The 19,499-nt window shown below is 45.1% G+C and overlaps 1 protein-coding gene across 1 annotated transcript in view; it reads right to left on the reverse strand.

Moving 5' to 3' along the window:
• Positions 1-15,226, reverse strand: part of LOC119385539 (growth hormone-releasing hormone receptor-like) — a 42,248-nt gene extending 27,022 nt beyond the window's left edge. The window contains exon 1 of the mRNA XM_037652959.2: positions 15,027-15,226. The gene's annotated coding sequence lies outside the window, so the exon portion shown is untranslated. The remainder of the gene's footprint in view (positions 1-15,026) is intronic.
• Positions 15,227-19,499: the final 4,273 nt, after the last annotated feature.

A 19,499-nucleotide genomic window follows, 5' to 3' on the forward strand; every position in this document is an offset into this window, starting at 1 on the left:
TTCAAGAAGGCTGTCCGCCGATAATATTGGCCGCGACTACATACAGCAGTTGTTGTTGTTTTTTCATGCTTGTCAAAGTACAATGAAATTTTACATGGCTAGTTTAGCGACGAGTTTCTACGATGTTTTAATAGCACGCTGAGCAAAAGAACCAAAATATTCGAATATCCTTCGTCGCATCGAGAGCAGTACAAAAGATCTTGTAGAGACGGTTGTGCCAGATAAGGGAAGGTCTTCCAACTCCAAATCGTCTATGTTGTACGTAAGCACTGCAGTTCTTCGTCGTCGGTGTGGGCTGATGCAAGCTGTTCGTCGGTCCCCTGCGCAGGATTTATTCCATCGACTCAGCTTAGCGCCGGAATATTGATCGCCCATTTCACGTGCTTAACTCGGACTGAAAACTCAGCTAGGTGAACCAACTGTCTGGTCTCCCTTCGCTAGTAGTTTATAACACCAGAGTCTACTGCGAAGTTTAGTGGTTTATGGTCAGTGTACAAGGTGAAACAGGGTCCTTGGAGAAAATAGCGAAAGTGGGAAAAAAGCGAAAATAAACTAGCCGCAGGCAGGGACCGATGCTTCAGTCTCTACCTGCGGCAAGTTGATTTTTTTACTGACTTTAATTCCTTTCAATTTGTATCCCTACTTTACTAAAGATGAAGGAGTACCGACACGATTTTGAGGCACCCCAAAAGGGACATTTTTCGTTTACATGGTATGCACTATCAACGCTGTCCACACACCGGAGCGAGACAACACGAATGAAATATTTTACTTTGACTTTAAAATTTTCATCCCCGAGCATACACAGGTCAGCCCCACGGCGATGGACATTATCACGATGAGTCATACAGTTCATTGGGTTTGCGTACTCTGCGTCTTGCCTGCAGCCTAAGTCGCTGAAATCGCTGTCAGGGTCGCTGAACGACAATCCACTCGTCGTTGTTTACGTGAATCACGTGTGACTGACAGCAAATGACAGAGCTGCTGCTATTATGCCGCGAATTGCCTTCTTCCCGTGACAGTCACACTTGTGTTTATGCGTCACTGCGAAGCCGCCCCCTGAATACAGAAACCGAAAGCGCTTTTTTTAAGATAGCGGTAATAAAAACATATTCAATGCATTCCCAAACACTACGACACTCTCTTTAGGGTACTCGACACCCGCGTTTTTATTTAGCGGTAGAAGAGGAAAATATTTAAAATTCGTGTCAGTACTCCTTCAAAACCTACATGTAATGACCCCTAGATCTTCCTTAGCTTTATTTGCAATTGGTTTCTATAGGTTGTGTTCAACAAAAGAAACAAGCTCTTGATCAATTCACCCTCTCTGAAACACGATGTAGGTTTACATGCCGACAAATTGCATTATGAGACGGCTGGCTTTGATACCCATGCCAGAATGTAGAAATTGTGTGCATATTGCGGCATACTTATCCAACTAAGTATATCACAGCTCAACGTTACCACCTGAAAAACCAGCTGTAGATACAGCTTGCAAAAAAAAGAAGAGGGCACAGCTGGAACAACGACTGCATCTCATTTCAGGGAAACGACCTGGTTTTTCATATTGAACCATGTACCAACTTGCCAAACTTTCAACCTTGCTATCATCTAAGATTTCAGGGCTAAAATAAACTATAACAGCTTGGGCACGGGCTAGTTGGAACATAATGAATGATAAAGGCAGCGCTGCAGAGTTCACAAAGACGGCAGACAGGAACGACACAGACGAAGCGCATTATAACAACTGATTTATTGAAACGAAAACAAGGGGGTACGCAAAGACATAAATTCGCTTCCTCTGTGGCAATCCTTCTGCCATCCTTGTGAACTATGCAACGCTGCCTTTATCATCTAAAATAAAGTAATTCCAGCGCCCCACTGAACATAGCATTCCTGGAGCTCGTAAACGCCAAAATTCATTTATGGAGCTTTTTTTTTTAATTTTTATTATAGCTGATATAACATTAGCGGAACCTTCCTGAGCTAGGGAGTATCACAATTTCAATACTGTGACTTATCAATCACGAATTGACCCTTTCAATGTAATATTTTTCCTTGTAACGAAGGAATAGTACAACACGCTGCCAGGAGCCATTCTTTCTCACTTGTTGGAATAGTGCTTACTTGAACTTGTGTGTTTTATTGATCTATTCCTTTGTTTCCTGACGTTCTCTCTCTGTAATGCTACACTATTAGTTTGCTATACACTCGTATAATTTTCCAACCAGTCATGGCCGTAAATAGCATAGCAGCATGTAAAGTCAAATAAAATAAATAAAACAATATCCTGGAATGCAGGTGTTACCCTCTGGAGCAAAAAATCTTTGTGCGTCTAGGGGCATTGTAGGTTAGTGAAGAAACTTAAATTTAATTGTTCGTAAACGTACGTCCAACCGACTACACCCGATCGTTGTAAGGATCGATTGCACAATGAAAGGGAAGATGTAATTCGAATAGTATTGATGGCCTTACGTGTTTATTTAATACAGAAGCGTTTCAAACACTAAGACTACATTGGTATTTGCATTCCATAGAAGAGATGTGTCGCTTACCAATCCTGCCACTTTTAGTTCAGCACCACCGCTCCGAGATTATTTCTTTTTTTTTTACTATTGTGAGCACCTCCAACCGGATAACAGTGAATCCCACGCGTACAATCCGAATGAAAACTCCGTTCTTTTAGTTAAGACGCTTACATTACGACCATATCTCCTGATCATGCTATGCCTTCGCACTTCTTCGCATGGCCCCGCCGCAGCTTTCGGGCATATAATTTTTTTCCTCGCCTCATTAACACGGTATGAAACAGTCCCGGTATTATATGAAAGCTTAATGCAAGCGCATGAATACCGCCAGAACAAAACCGCCTCAAAGCTGCCATAATTACGTCTCGCGGACTGCTATGGTATATATTACTAGTTTCTCAAACTCGCGCAAGCCTTTGGGTAAAAAGGGTTAGTCATCTGACAGGGTTTTTTCCCGAACATTGGAAAGACGAAAACAAAGGCAAAAAAAAAATGATGCACTCCCACCTCTGACCCAAGAGCAGCGCCCTTACATAAGCATAATGGGGGCATTTTTACAGTACATCTTTATATGGCGGGTTAACATACGCGAACGAGGCCGCTTGGTCGTCCACCACGACGCCACTATTGCATAAACATACGTATTCGGAAAGCTCGAGGTACAAAAGAGGCACGACAAAAATTGCACTAATGGCTTCTTCTCTTCGCTCACAGAATTGCTGCCACGTCATCGAGCGTGCATTGTGCCTTTCCGCCGCATACAGTATGGAAGAGACAGGCTCCAACTCGGTGCCCCTCGTGGCTGCAGCCCGTCCTAGCACGTCAGCCAATGGCTCCTCTGGGAGTCGTAAAAGTCAACGACCGACTTACGACTCCCCTGGCGTCGAGTGAGGTAGCGTTTTTTCTTTGTTCGTATATTATCTGCCTGCCGATGTCGTAAAACACACGATAAATAAAAAATAAATCGGGCACGAGTTTCGCACCAGTACTGCTTTTCTTATTTAAGCCAGTGAGCGGAAGTTGAAATTTGCGACATGGTGTGGCGCTTTTGTTTCTTCTATATATATTGCCAATCTTGTATTCTTGTCTCCGCGATGGAACAAACGTCGTACCTCTCGGGAGCCAAATTGCATGGTGATTTTAGTATTCAGTTTGCGCTTAATGGCGGCTATAGAGCTCATTAATATAAATTCAGTGGTGCTACTCCTTTTGCATCCTTTCATATAGCTCTCCTACCGTAGCTACTGGAAATTCTGGTTGACTAAGGTATCACTAGTAAATATCTACTAGTAAAATGAGACTTCTTTTCCCCGATTTAACAGTATAGCTTTAGTTATACACGTCTTCTTAAATTTGTTAACTGCATCGCAGGAAAATTTGCGCTTGCTCTTGTATTTAAATAAAGAAATAGTTTTAAGCACAAGAAGAAAATGTTTTACGGCTGCAGTAATTGGTCGCTACCTTCCTTGTGGGACTTGCAAGTGAATTAAGCACTGAGCTCCAGACAGCAGCGGCATCGGAGCACCTCGCCAAGCTCACGGTCAGTCATGCGACACAGCATACAATGCTAAAATTATTTGCATACGGATAAGCCACTGCTTCGAAATGAACTGGATAACGTCAGACGCGCAAACTGGCTCGAGAGAAGCTGCCTCAGAAAGGATAAGTTTGCGACCTTGAAGGGATATACTTGCGAGTTTAGTGAGGATAAAAGAACTGTGGTGGTATATATACAAAAACCTCAACAGTTCATCCAGTGTCCAAGTCCTTTGCTGAGATCTTGCACAAAAGAGGAGATGCGTGGTAGGATGTTTAGCTGAAATGGATTCATCGGTACTATTCTAAAATTCTACAGCAATAGCCCTTTCGTCTTTGTATGCGCTGTACATAGGTTTACACTTGAATGCTCGTACTCGAACCATGCTTCACTAATGAAAGAATGGCTAGTAGTAATCTTAATGTTGAAAACCAGGAAGCGGAGCCGAAGTATAGAACGTCTTGTTTATTCGACGCTGGGTAAAAAACTAAAAAAAATAGAATGCGGGCGTGCGCTCGGGACCACGCTCGCTTGTCACTTCTTCGTCTTTGCTCCTCTTCCGAAAGAATATTTAACAGCTCCCGGCCGAACAATTCGCGCGGCTTTGCTTCTTTCGAGTCGATTGTCTACCAGATGTCGAAGCTTTTCCGGCACGTTCCAGGCGGTGCAACATCTGTACCGGTCTCCGCACCGTGCCCGCAGTAGCGCGCACGGTGTATCAACGAACTTTGCCGTCGCTGTCCGTAAATGCTTCTGCGACTCTTCCATCTCCCGCAGTTGTCTTGTCGAGTCCTTTAGTTTCATGTCTCCAATCCTCGTCGATTCTTCGCTTCTATTCTTGTTCACGTGAATGGAGCGAAGTTCTTGGAACTGCTCTCGTCGCCACCGGCTACCGAGATCGCTTAGTACTCGTTCATTGTCTTTCCATCTTCGCTGATGTATTTCACGTGACGAGTCTGTCTCTCCGGATGCTTCGCTCGTTGCTTTGCTTGCTCGCTGCTTCGGATGCCTTGCTCGGGAAGAGGCGTCGAATACCACAGGAACTTTCGTCGTATTTTCGTGGCGTCTCAGTACATCTTGGTTTGTCCCGTTGTACGTGATATGTTCGTTCGTACTGTCCGCTGTGTCGTTTTGAGCGATGTCGTTGCTGTAGTAGCTGCTCATCGCAGTGGCGTATTCCTTCTTAAACTTTGGTTCTCGGCGTAGCCTTCTCCGTATAAACTCCAGTCTCTTGAAAGCTGCACCCCTGTTGTCTTTAATCTCGGAACAGTTGCTGTACCCAGGCAGTTCAATTTGACAGCGTTCACTGTTTCTAAGAGGCGATTCAACGGAGTTCTTGACGTATTTTTCATCTTTCGAAAGTCTGTTTTCGTTGGCCAGTCTTAGATGCTCCACTTTCCAGAAAGACCTCAGTTGCTGGGAAACGCTGGCTTCCATTAAGCAGATGTTGAAGGTCCTTACGGTTTCTGGCTTGTTGAACGTAGGCAAACTCCTTGTATCTCCATGTAGTGTCCATCCCATGATTGTCTCGATGGCGGTCAAGGAGTCGTCTAGTCGCTGAATATTTCCGCTGACAACGTGCCAGTAATAGTCTGCTCCTATAAGCACGCATATTCCAGGCTCAGGCGAGATGTGAAATACAGTGGCGTCAGCCAAACATAAGTCTTTGTCTTTCACCTTTTGTTGCACATTTGTATCGGTTAATATTGACAAATTGTTGCATATTTCTGGAACTTCAATAGCTTCCAGTTCCAGTGAGTTTGAGTCGTACTGACTATGCAGTGTGACTCGTACTCTTCGATAATATTTGCGAGGGGCTGCAATGTTTCCAAATCCCGAGATGGCGAGCTGCTCTTCGCCTAACACCGTGGCTTTCAGCTTCCTGGACAAGTCTTCCGTAATGAAGCTGCGTTGACTGCCCCCATCAATCAACATTCTTACGAGGTGTTTCCTTCCAGCGCCCTGAGCCCAAACTTTAGCGGTCTGAAGTACGGTGCTCTTTATCGAGTCTGTTGACCAGCTGGAAACAGTTGTCTGCGTTTCTGTATTCTTCTGCTTCCATGTTGGGTCGCACATCGTTGTGATGTGTCGTCCCTTGCATTTCGCGCAGCTCAATCTCTTCCAGCTTCTGCATTCTTTCGCCCTGTGAAATTGTCTAGCGCATCGGAAGCAGCCCCCTAACTTGCGCAGTTTCTCCTTTTTCTCGTCTAAGGTGAGTTCAGCTGGGCAGACGTCCACCGAGTGATCTTTGTTGCCGCATAGTAGGCAACTCTCTGGAATTAGTTTTACTGTTAAAATAGATGCAGAACATTGTGTGTGTTCAGTAGATTGTCGTTTTGTGGTTAGGACTCGTTCTCTTTGGTCAACAGTCATCAGTAAAGCCTGTTCCCGGCTTCTTACTTCAAGGCTTAAGAAGGCTAGAAGTGTAGACAACTCATCTATTTGGTCGCTAGTACCGCTTGTGTTTGTCGAAGACAAGGTGCGCTGTGTATAACGGAGCACCATTTCTTGCGGAAGCTTCTGTATTATAGCCGTCTTTAGTAGTACTCCATATTCTTTGTCTTCGACACCAAGGTTATGAAGGGATCTCATGCGGGTTCGGACCTCTTCATACAACCTTTGAAGCCCTTCTAAATCTTCACACGAGCGGACTTTACGTAGGTTTAAAAGGCGGCGCATGTGGTCGTTAACAATCAGCGACTTATGGCCAAATCTTTCTTTGAGAAGATGTATAGCTGTGCTATAACTTTCGTTAGTTGTGGCCAGGCCGCTGATGACACCTTCCGCTTTACACGACAGGTAGCTCCGGAGGTATTTCAATTTGTCCACGTCTGCGAGATGGCGGTTCTGATCAATAGTTGACTCAAATTGATCCCAAAGCTCAGGCCATTTAATTGGGTCTCCATTAAACTTCGGTAGATCGAGCTTAGGTAGTTTAACCTGTGCACGTGCTTGATGAGAATCATCGCGAGATGCGTGCGTAGCTACAGCTTGAGGAGAGGACAAAATGCGTTCAGCGTGGGACTTGGCGAGGACGATAGAATCTTGATATTGCCCGACGCTGTTAATCTCATCCTCAAGGTTATCGTCAGTGACATGCTCTTCTATTTGGTTGTCAAGTTCCGTGAGCATCGTTTCCTTTATCTTCAATAGGTTAAGATGATCGGTTAGCTCACCAGTTGGCGTTGGTTCCGTCCGCATAAGAGTCGTCATGTCGTTGATGATCCTGGTGACCGAAGCTCGAACGGTAGCACGTTTCCGTCGTAGCCTTTCCATGTCGTCACGTCGGGAATCGAAGGCTCGTGATGACGTGGATCGTTCTTGGTTTCTCTCCCAGCGTCGTCGCGTTGATCGCGTCGATCGGCCGTCCTCTTCAGGCAGCTCGCTTCATCGTCAGGGGTCTTCAACTGTTCTTCTATCCTGGTCACGGCACCATACTGTTGAAAACCAGGAAGCGGAGCCGAAGTATAGAACGTCTTGTTTATTCGACGCTGGGTAAAAAACTAAAAAAAATAGAATGCGGGCGTGCGCTCGGGACCACGCTCGCTTGTCACTTCTTCGTCTTTGCTCCTCTTCCGAAAGAATATTTAACACTTAATGAAGCTAAATGAGATATATAGGCAGAAGGCAGTACGAGGTTATTGTACACGTCCACTGATGATGGCGAAAAAAAATGAAGTAATTTCACGAGAATGTTCAACGAGGATGCAAGCCAAGTAGGCAACAGTCACTTAGGGGACCTCAATGAAAAATTGGTTAAAAGGAACTATGCTATCGTCTCTACAATGATAATAGTGAACAGATTATCGTAGAATTCGCGGAGAAACCGACTCCCAATATCGCGCTTTTCGTCCGGATGCGCAATAAGAAGTGAAGATGGAATGGCCTTAAATTAGCAACAAGAAAATAGGTATATTTCATACTCTAAGCCAGGGGTCTCCAAATCACCTCAGCGTGATGGCCGCAGTCACGAAATTTAGTCCCTCAAGGGCCGGAACAGTGGAGAAGGACGGGGCAGCTTGTACAGAATGTCAGCTAATGAAAATGACACCATTTCATATCTCACATATGGGTAAATCTCGAAGGAGATTTGTCTTCAGGGTGCGAACAGCTTATCGATGTCGATCTCCAGAATGGCTAAAATTTGAGCGCCGATTCTGGAATATTGAGTCGTTTCAAAGTTACGCGACACATAGTGACCGCATGGGGCGCCTCGCGAAAAAAAAATGCTTTCGTCGACCACTCATGTCTGTGTAGCTCACAAACATATTTACTAACAATATATACATATATATACATTAGCTATATATACATTAGCTTCCTTTGAAACGGCTCTACTAAAGTACCTTAACGACCATACTTGGCAAATTAATTGAACTATTGAGAAACCATCTGTCACACTCTTTTTTCTGATATTTATCATTCTTCGCTACTTTTGAAATCGGTCATGTTATTGTGTATTTACTCTAATATTTTGCAGATCGGCCTGGTGTTATTCTGTTGTATAATTATTCCATCATGTAACCAGTATAATGCACTGTCTGTCTTTAATTGTGAAATTATCGTGAGCTTTATTTGTTTATTATTATGCTTATTTTTATCTTTCGTCTATGTACATTGCTGTTGTAACAAAATCACTGCTTGTTCACCACTGAACCACCTCGGCGGAAAATACCGAAATAATGCAGGCACACATCCGCAAAGAATATCACCCGGTGACGTGGTGGCAATATTCATTCCACGTGCAGATGGATTGAAAATTACATTCCTACTAGAGTGTGCATACATTCGCCGTATTTTGTATGGTGCTGGTTGTTTATTCGAGTTTCTTTATGTGCTTTTGTGAAGTGTGGAAATTTACATCGCGGATGCTAAAAAAGTACCGTACAAATAATAATTGTTGGGGTATTACGTACCAAAGCCACGATATGATTAGAGCAACGCCGTACTGGGGAATTCCAGATTAATTTCGACCACCTATGGTTCTTTAATGTGCTCCTAGGCCTATGCGCACGGATTTCCTTCGCATTTCGCTCCCATCGAAATGCGGATGCTGCTGCCGGAAATCGACCCGTGCCCTGCAGCTTAACAGTGCGACTGCTTACGTGCTCAGCAACTCCGGTGGGTGGCACTGCACAAACAAACAAACGCTTTCATGTGCCTTGGAGCAGCCTACTTCAGAGGAGCAGTACATGTGAGTCTGCGAAATCCGGTGTGACAAGTAGAGAAAATCTAATAAAGAACAGAAAAGTCCTTGATCGGCTTGTAAAGACTTATCATGAAAAAAAAAAAACTCTGAGATTCGTGCTCCAGTGGAAGACAACAGTAAGCAACAACGGAGGGATTGCTATTAAACGAAGAAAGATTCCCGAATTGAGCGTAAATTCTCGTTTATACACCACGAAACAGTTTGTCTTCATTACGCCGTCTTCAGAAAGCTTGAATGCAGGCGGTGTATCGAAGCCGATTGTGTTGAAACAAGCGGGGTTCTATAGTTATTTCTTTGCCAGTGCTTGTAGGATTACCTGAGGCGCAAAGCGCCATGCATTGAGAAACACATACGTGCGCAGTATTTTCAATCCGTTAATGTTACGTTTCAGCTATGCTTTACATGTTTGCAACACGTATGAGATTCGTTACATGCCATCTATGTCTAAGGCAGTTATTCACTTTATTAGGAGCTTGCCCCTTTTGCTGTAGGGTTGTTTCTTGTCCCTCCTGCCGTGTACGCTAGTTCTCATTGCTCCCGCTAGAGGCGCAGCTGTGCCCCCCGTGTATTCAAGGGCGCGTGCTCCGCTGAGAGCGGAACACGCGCCCTTGAATCGTGCACTTGAAAAAATAAAGAAAAAGATGACAAACATCAAAAGAACACAAGCAACTCCCCCCTCCCAAAAAAAAAAAAGCTTTGCTATCGCTACTGAATGGGCTCATCGACAAACGGACCCGGAGGCGGCACGGGCCTGCGAGGCCGCAGCGAAGCAGGCGCAAACACAAGCGGACCCCGACCTGGGAGCCCGCGAAGCAGAAGACGCCATTATACTAAATGGAAAACGTTCCCCCGAGCTTATGCGATGCCTAAATAAGCTCTTGAACAAGATATATATATATACTCATCAATATGTAAATTTGTGTATATAGTGCATTTATATGTAACTTATAAACATGGTGTATATAATGTCTATATACAATCACACCACAACAAGTCTCGTGTCACTTCTTTATATGATGATGATTGAGCAGATGTACAGAGTATTCACGGTTTACCGGATTAAACCTCGGGAACAAGCTCCTTCATCGCCATTCACTTCGTGGATATGCTGCGATTTTTTGTATTGAAAGACGTTGCGTGGTTTTGGGACGTAATACTCCAAAAAAAAAGACGTTGCGCATTTGTACTCAATCGTACCGTACACATCCTCTGTGAACGTTTTGTTCTTATGCAAGCGTAGGTTCACGTTACACGTTCCCATGTGATTTCGGCGTAGATCGCGGAAGCGATGCAAAGAGCTTTCTCGTCCCCGTTTTATTGGGTTAAAACTAAAAGGCGTTTGTTTTGTTGGCCGCATCGCTAGTCACCCTTCACTCAGATTACTGTGGTGTCCATTGTAGGGGGCTCATGGTGTCAGGTTTAGTATCGCCATGTATGTCCCTTCGGCCAAGAAATGTAGCGATCAGTGTTTGCTGTTTCCAGACAACAAAGGCACAACGACGGGGGTAGGCGGGGAGAGATGGGTGGAAGGGTGTGTCGGGGGTAATAACCCTCCCTCCCATGAGACCGAAACTAACTTACCCTCACCCGATCAAATCCCGGCCACGGCTGCAGTATTTTCGATGGGGGCCAAAATGTTTGAGGCCCGTGTACTTATATTTAGGTGCACGTTAAAGAACCCAATGTGGTCGAAATTTCCGGAGCCCTCCACTACGGCGTCTCTCATAATCATATCCTTGTTTTGGGACGTTAAAGCCCAGATATTATTATTAACTTACCCTCCCTCGTTTGTGCGATCGTACTTATAAATTTTCAGATTGCTTCGGGAAAATATTACTCCTGAAATTACTGCTGAAGTGACTCCCAAAACACAGGGGCTTACGTCCGTATACAAACACGTCACTTAACTTGAAGCCACGACTTGAATGACTGACGTCATCTTATTGCCTCTGGTGAGCTTGCCAAAGGAAACACATTGGTATTCTTGGATAATTTCGTGTCAGGATTTAATTTAGCAGGATTTCAGCAAAAAAACCGCGGCTCCACTTTAAGGCGCGTCCCAATAAACGAGAGTTAGGCCTTGCTCTATTTAGTACAGACTGCCGTACGCTTTATTGCTTTGAACGTTCTAACATTGCCCTTGCTGTAGCCCTTAGGTAGATCACATTACGCACATTTCTGGCCAGAGAAACATCAGTGCGCTTTCCTTATCACGGTAACAAAAAATTCTATCCCTCATCTATTGGGTGTGGGAGTGCTGCTCAGAATGGTGCTCGAGGTCGCCTTTATTTTTACGAGACTGTGAAAATAAGTATGACGCCGAATATGTAAAACGGGAAAGCAAAAGTAAGGGACGAGTGTGAGACCTTAAAGCGACACTACCGCAAATACGAAAACAGAAAGATTATACCCCCCCCCCCCCAAACCCTCCGTCCCCTTTTATTTTTTAACACCATCGCTGCTCCGCGATAAGCGGGCTACAAAAGCAAAGCTCGGTCTTAGCGATTTTGAGAGAGATAGCTTACGCGCTGCGTAAGCGCCATGTAATGCCACTACTTGGCGCCGGACTTGTTTTCGTTGCTGGAAGCCTTTCCAAAACAGTCTTGATTTTTATTGAGGCTGTGATGAAAACATATCCGCAGATATGTTGGCGCAGGCGTTAGGTATTCTAAATGCGGGAATAAATATTTACAAATGGTCCTTGACCTCCCCAAATTGCACAATGCCTCATACTCGGCGGATTATTCGAGGGATGCAGATTAATTTGTGAGCACCAAAGGTCCTTTCGTTTGAGTGTAACCGTAGCCATAAGAGTAAATATGGCTCCTAAGAAAAGCTGAAATACAGCTCATCAACAAGAAAAAAGAAATCTATTTATCGTGGACGAGTGAAGCCTGGCTTACCTGAAAAACTGGTAATCGGGAGTCGTGCTCGTAGTATCTATAGGAAATATAGAATACTGCTATAGCTTATCGTAACTCAACCCCGCAACCCCTTCCCCCAGACATGCGAAGTGCAAAAATTTTGGCAGAGGGTTCAAACACCCAACACCGCCCTAGGCCATGCAAATGCTGCGGCGCCTAATAATTGTAAACTGTTGCCTTGACCAGCTCAGGTTATGGAATGTCATCGTTTTGGCCGTTCAGGATGTGTCAATCATCTTTTTCAGCGGAGACAATTTATGTAATCACGTCAGCGCGTGCCACGACAGTTACTCGGTGTGTAATTATTGTACCCGACCACCGCAATGACCCAACTCGCAAGAGCTTCAATTTAATCCATGTCAGCGTTATCCATACTGCGCCTATATGGTATGCCTCCGCTCTGCAGTGTCGCCTAAGAACACACCATTATGCATAGAGAAAGAAGTGAAATGGTAAGAGTGTGCGGAGCACACAAGGCAAATTCGAAACATTTTCCCACATAAAAAAGATGCAAACACACGACCGAGTGAACAAGACGAATATATCAAGCACAAACAAACAAACAAAAAAACAAAAAGGGGCAGCCTAAGTGCACCATCAATTGAACGCTCCTAGCCGTTGTCAGCATTACGTCGAAAATTCAGCCATTTCAAAATTATTTGAGCGCAAACACACGACACTTTCCCACACGCGCGCACACATTCAGGCACCAGACACGTATGTGTGTGTGTATGCGTGTGTGAATCTGCCGTTATTCGCGCTCAAATAATTTGGAAATGGTTTAGCAACCAGCCCAGCAACAAGTTCTTTTACAGTACAGTTCAGCCATGAACAGCGCTACATTGCACCAGTAGGCCAGTGAACCCCAGCGCAATATATTATCATGTGGTTGTGATGGTGGATAATGCCGCAGCGAAACAAGTTGAGACTGAACTCTTTATTGGGTGAACTTGAGTCCCGGAAAGCAAGGAGCTGTCTCACTATAAGCAAGCTGCACTCACAGCACAACGAAAGTGGCGACCACAATCATCGGTAGTAAGCTCTGTGGGAAACTGAAACGCGACGGCTGTGATAGATGCGTCATGTTACATTCCAGCCTTAACGCTTTTGCTCGCGTGAGCTGCACAATATACTCAACGGTACGCGTCCTACATGTTACCTGAGTAGAACACTCGGACGCATTTAAGAAGGTACATTCAGGCACTGCCTGTGCCGAGCGATAAAACGTTTGGAAGTTTAGACGGTGAAACCGGGACGCCGCCAAAAAAAAGAAAACAAGTACACGTGTAAACATTCTTTGGCAGAACACTTGAAGTTATGTCGCCGATGTTTTTTATTCAAGAATCCTGTGAAAACAATATATGTTTTACGAGATTTAACTTCCTTAGGTGACTCAGGCTATGAGAGAGGCCGTAGTGTAGGGCACCGGATAATTTCCACCACCTGTGGTTTTTTAACGCGGCTTTCCACCACCACCTGTGGTTTTAACATCGTACAGTACACGGGTTTCTAGTATCTCGCCTCCACACAAATGCGGTCGTCGCGGCCGGTATCGAACCCGCGTATATCCGTTCAGCAGCCGAGCACCATAATCAATGAGTCACCATGGTGGCTTACATACTTTTTATATTCGATAATGGTTATTTCATTTTTTCTTATTTTTAATTGCTAGTTGATTATTTCACCTTGTACCAAATCACTATTACAATACTATATGAAAAAGACTGTGAGCTCTACAAAAAATTCCTAGCATGACAAATGGTAGACAAACAATCTCATACGCATCCTGAACGGGGGACACTACATATTTCTCTATAGACGCATGTGATTTTTCGTGACATTTGCAACGCTTTCCTGCAGTCGTATTTCTGCAATTTAATGACCCTCTAACTATCTTGGTTGTATACCTACCGTGTCCTCCCGTGGTCGGTCCTTCAACGGCGAGTGCTTGACTTTTTTCTAACCAATTATGAAGCTCAAAAAGAATGGGTAGTGTAAGGAATTGCTACAGAATGTTTCTACCAGCAATGATAATGCATATTTTTAAACTAGATCATACGTAAATGTATGGGGTTTTCTCTAGGGCAAAATGAATACGCTATTTTTTTAACTCTCTTGACTAGCATTATGTTTAATAAGTGTGTCTATTTCGCTGTTTCAATATGACATCAGAAATTGCAAAAAGAAATGCAAAAACGTGATCGTGAAAGAGAAAGATTTCTACGGTATAGAATAATTGTTCCAAGCATTCTCGGAAATGGAAACGATTCGTGCACTACAGAAACATTCTCAATCTGGCATAACGCAACGCCGTAGCCTTACGCGCGTCACAACACGTGGTCACCCCATAATTCAGTGTAATTGCTTCCACTTGATTGAAATTCAGATATTGTTTGCAGCAGGGAAAGCGTGGTTGTAGGTTCTATTGTCATGCATTTACTCTTTCGATGTCACCCTTTTAACCCAATGCAAAAAGGGTGCTTTATTTTAAAGGATCCGTGGATATGACGTGTTCTCGGCACGATTTCCTGCTTTCTGAACAGGTTTTCCGTTGTATCAGACAACGTCCGATCTAAGGCAGCTCAGTGAGAACCGATACATCACGGCGTATGCGGAATAGTGGTCAAGAATACGCTGTGAAGTCAAGCGACCGACCATACGTCTTTACGAGACAAGAGGCACGTGCGGCCTGCTAAACGCAACAGTGCCACCCGTACGCTGAATATGTTGGACATGTAGCGAATCAGTGCGACGCGTGCCTCATTAGTACCCGACACCGCGGCTCCTCGTTCCACGCAGTGCAACCTCCAGGAGCCGGCGCGACTCACCGACCAGTTGAAGAAAACAGCTGAGTCTACGCTTCGGATAACGCCGTGGGCGACGCAGAACGGCTACGTGATCGGCTTGTTGGAATCACATTGGCGCCACGAGGCAGCAGAGGGGCAGCCGTGACGGCGGGACACCGCATACTTGTGGCCGATAGCTGTCCGACCAACACGAAGGGGAATCCGGGTGCATCCAAACTGGAATTCCTGCGTCGAGAACGGACGATGCGTTTCTGGGGATATGTACAAACTGATCCGATCTTTTTTTTTTCTCTTCTTTCTATATTTCTCTATTTTGATTTGCCGGACTTTACTCGCTCATGAGAAAGCGAGGTGCTATGTTCACGAGACGAAAACAGCCATACGAAGCTACGCTACCTGTAACCTCGATGAAACAGATAACAGTGACAAAATGCATGTTTCTTTCCAAGTTAGCGCTTTCAGAGGCTGTCACCGTCTGTAAGTACATGTCATATATAAAGAACAAGTGGCGCAGGCAAGTGTTTCTCTCACGCTCCCTCCCCCCCGCCCCCCCCCCCCCCCTTCTCTTCTGGAACGATCGAGAACGCTTTTCTCAGGCAGTACTACGTAAAATAAAATTTACTGTCTAAACATGTTGTTACGAATGTTCAAAGGATTCATGGTTCTGAGTGGGGCGTTATTTCACAGGTATTTTTCTTGTGTTGCCGAAGCACCACACGCGTTGTAGCTGGCGTTGTCTAGGCGGCCGTCACGATTGAGGCTAGGCAGATCTACGGCGTCGTTTGTCTATATCGTCGAAGATAGCTCGCTATTGACTAGTGGTGGTCTGGCGTTTGAAGGAACTGAACAGATGGTTTCGTCACATAATAACAAAATCAATGCCTGCTCGTAAATTCGGAATTAGCGAAAAGGCACTACATGTCGTAGTTTCGCACGCAGCTACTTCATTCTCAATGCATCTTGAACGTTTTCAGGGGCACGTTTCCGCAATATGTCTCCTGAAAAACTCCCCATATTTCAGAGCCATGATTGCCAGTGGAAACGTGAATTTCTTCAGGTGACCCAACTCCTTACGCTTGCGACATCCGTCTTTGCATAGTGACTTACTGAAACGGGTAAAATAACTAGGAGAAAAGAAACAAGGTTTTCAGCATATGCAAAACATGATAGTGTTTTACGGCTTTCAGTCGGTTATATAACTAATGTGAGATATCTGGGATATGATCAGCCTACTTTTGTGTTCCTGAGTCAATGTTGGTTTGAAGTCAAGGCCTGCCTCTTGTTCCTACTTTCTTTTGGCCTGGTTATTTTACCCGCTCTGATTTTACTCGCTCGTATGCCTTCCCGAGAGTATTCCGCCCACTTTCTGTAGTGGGCTGGGAACTCCGCTACGTCGACGATCATTTGTGGGCAAAATTCTCTCAGAGGCTCTCATTCGCAAGCCATAATCAGGAAGCAAAGTGCAGCTCTGAAGGAAGTACAGACCAAAAGTGTGAACCAGTAAGGTAAGAGAACGGAAGCAGAAAACGGGACTGAATGCAGTTCAGAAGTTTAAACACAGAAGCCCCATGACCGACTGGAAGTCGCATAACGAAAGCTGGGCATGATAGCGTAGGACCTGATGTAATCTTTTAAAAATAGGTAAGTGTGACCTATTCGGTTAGACAGCAGCATCGAACAGCAGCCGCGCTCTGGCAAAGTCGCAGCGGTTCGCAAAGGCAGCCATGTTTGAACAAGTGACTTCGTTGCGCAATCCGATATACCGTAGAAGTCGCAAATGTCCGCTTCAGAGGAGAGGAGCGTAACACAAAGCACATGGCCACCTCTGGGAAGGAGGAAGAGTGTACACTAGGCACTTTATTCTAGCGATGACCGGACTGGTGTGCGGCACAAGCTCGCCAGAAAGGAAGCAAGTCTCATGAATAACGTCGCCAACAATGGCTGCTTGACAAGCGTACAGGTCTTGGCGGACAATTCTGACAGTGACACCGGCGCACTCCCTTGTGTGCAACGCTCACTCACCCTCGTACTCGTTTAGTGAGGCCTTTTATTACAAACACCGCAGTTCAGTGGCGCGTGAGCCCATTCGTATAAGTAGTAATTCGTTCATAGACGTGCCCATTTCCCCACCCCGGCAGTATCCTACGCCACTGCCATACAGAACATACGAAGAAAACCACAACATAAAAAAATTTACAGCGAGGACACGGGAGACATTAGTTAGGAAGTGTTCGTTTTCGTTCCGTCTGCATGCACAGAGCGCCTTAACGAAACCTACAGCTGCACTGTAAGCAAAACCTCTACGCCAAACGTCAGTTAAAACATGCTGCTCTAGTACATCGGGCATCGCATTTTCGTATTGCCTGATCAGCTAAATTCGGTTTCAATTGATCTAATCTGGAGGCCCTGCAACAACAGTGCGTTGGAACAGGTTGATGAGGTCACTAAAGAAAACTCTACTTGATGCCGTTGAGACAGTGCGTCACCGAAGTGGTTACTTTTAATGACTAAGAATTCCATGGCTACTGCTCTGAAACTCGTGGACTTTTATGTAGCTTTATGTGGAAACGCGAGTATACCCCAGAAAGATAGCATGACCGTACGGTTGTCGCAGCAAGTAATCATACCATGAGATCATAGATTCGCGAGTTGAAGCAGCTTGATATTCTCTTGTCACTTTAGACACTCGTAGTCTGTCCTGCATTCATTCGATCGTCCTGTATTCGCTTGTAACAATCGCTTGTCCTGTACTCATTTTTCTCAGTCGCTGTCTGCTTTGCGCTACATTGATTAATATGAATCCTATTACGCAGTTAGAGCGAGAAAATATTGCCCGCCACAGTTGCCGCACAAGTTGCCCTGTCATGCAGGCTACAGTGTTCGCTAATGTTGGGTAAATCATAGCTTGTGCCGGCTAGCAAATTCTAACATTACTAAAGTTGGGTGACTGATGATTAATATGACTGGTAGCGTAGGCCGCCTGATGGATAGCGTTGGCTAAATGAAGGCTAATAGCAGCAAAGGATGGCGAATGTTGACTAACCTCGGCATGTGTTAGTTATTCTAATGACATCCGACAGGATGCCTTCACAGCTAGCTGACGACACTCCAGTGGGAAGCTTACGCTTGAATTTTCTTTCTCAGTGAAGCGCTTTCAGAAATTTATGCGGAAAGCTGCTTCGATTAAGGTACTGTTGTTCACGTGCTGGTTCACCTGTTGGAAGTTCGGATATGCAGCTGTACGAAAACGCTACCATACTTTCGGGATTGAAAGCGGCATGAAAAAGGATAACTTCGCTGCTTTTTCGCGGTTCCCGGTAATAGCTTTTCAAGCAACTATGAAATGATGTTCAAGAATATTCTCAGGTACGATCATTTTTCGAAAGCTCCAAGTATAAACTTAGAGGTTATTATTTCATAGGCGTGAGCCGTTCTCTATCTTGTACTTTTCCCGATAGGCTACAGGACGACATCGGGGATGGCAAAGCTGAATGCATGCTTCGCGGCTTTCGAATATTTATTGCGCGCTTGCGACTACTTCCGATTCAGATATACGCGGCGCTCGTGCTTCTGCCGTCGTCGCGTGCAAAGATTCCTCACGTCACAGTGACAGCACGAGTATCTCGGAACGCCTCCACTGCGAGGAGATAAATTGACTTTTCGAGGAGACAGCCCTTCGAGGCATGCCATGGTGGCCGCAACATCTACGCTAGTTAGCCAGCGCTGCAACACGCGCAACGTTACTAGACCACGTTAGTAACGTTGGCTGCGCGCCTCTGCCGTGCGTGTGACGCAAGAACTTGCATGTGCACGACGGGTTTCGCGTTTGGATTCTGCCTTCTGGCCAAGGTGCGTGATTACGTTGACACATCGTTGGTGTGATGTACCTTACTGAACAGCGGAAGGTAGCCACATATGATTTCGTATTTTGAAGCGCTGTCAGTTAGGTGAATACCGAGGTATATATACCAAGACATATATGTATACGAAGGATGTATACCAAGGTTCACGAGTTGCGTAGGAGCTAGCAACCGCTTGGCGGCAAGGGCGTACGTGTGTGTCTGATAGGTGACGTGAAAGCATTGGTGTGAGTACTGTCGCAGTAGACTCATCACATAGCAAGCGACTCACTCATATACGTATTGCTTGAAAGGACAGCCTGTAGTGCACCAGTTGCCTCCAACACTTATTTAGAAGCAGGGCTAAGCAGTATCGCGATGCAGGAGTATCGCGATAGTATCTTAGAGACTCTTTTGAGTATCTGTATTTCCGCATAGAGATACATTTGCAAGATCTATTTGTATTTCAGTAGTAAAATAATTTGCGATGTATCGATTATATCACGATACCGTGCAGGACAGGGGTATCTTGCTACTGTTTTGTCGGAATTGAGCTGACGTGTTGCCAAGGGAGACGGAAGACTTTTTTTCCTAATCCAAGCAAAAACGCGCTGCCAGTCGGCGACACACCGAGGGCGGCGAAGGGTTCCCAACG

The sequence above is a fragment of the Rhipicephalus sanguineus genome, chromosome 3, assembly GCF_013339695.2.
Source record: "Rhipicephalus sanguineus isolate Rsan-2018 chromosome 3, BIME_Rsan_1.4, whole genome shotgun sequence".
In the NCBI taxonomy this organism is placed as follows: Eukaryota; Metazoa; Arthropoda; class Arachnida; order Ixodida; family Ixodidae; genus Rhipicephalus; species Rhipicephalus sanguineus.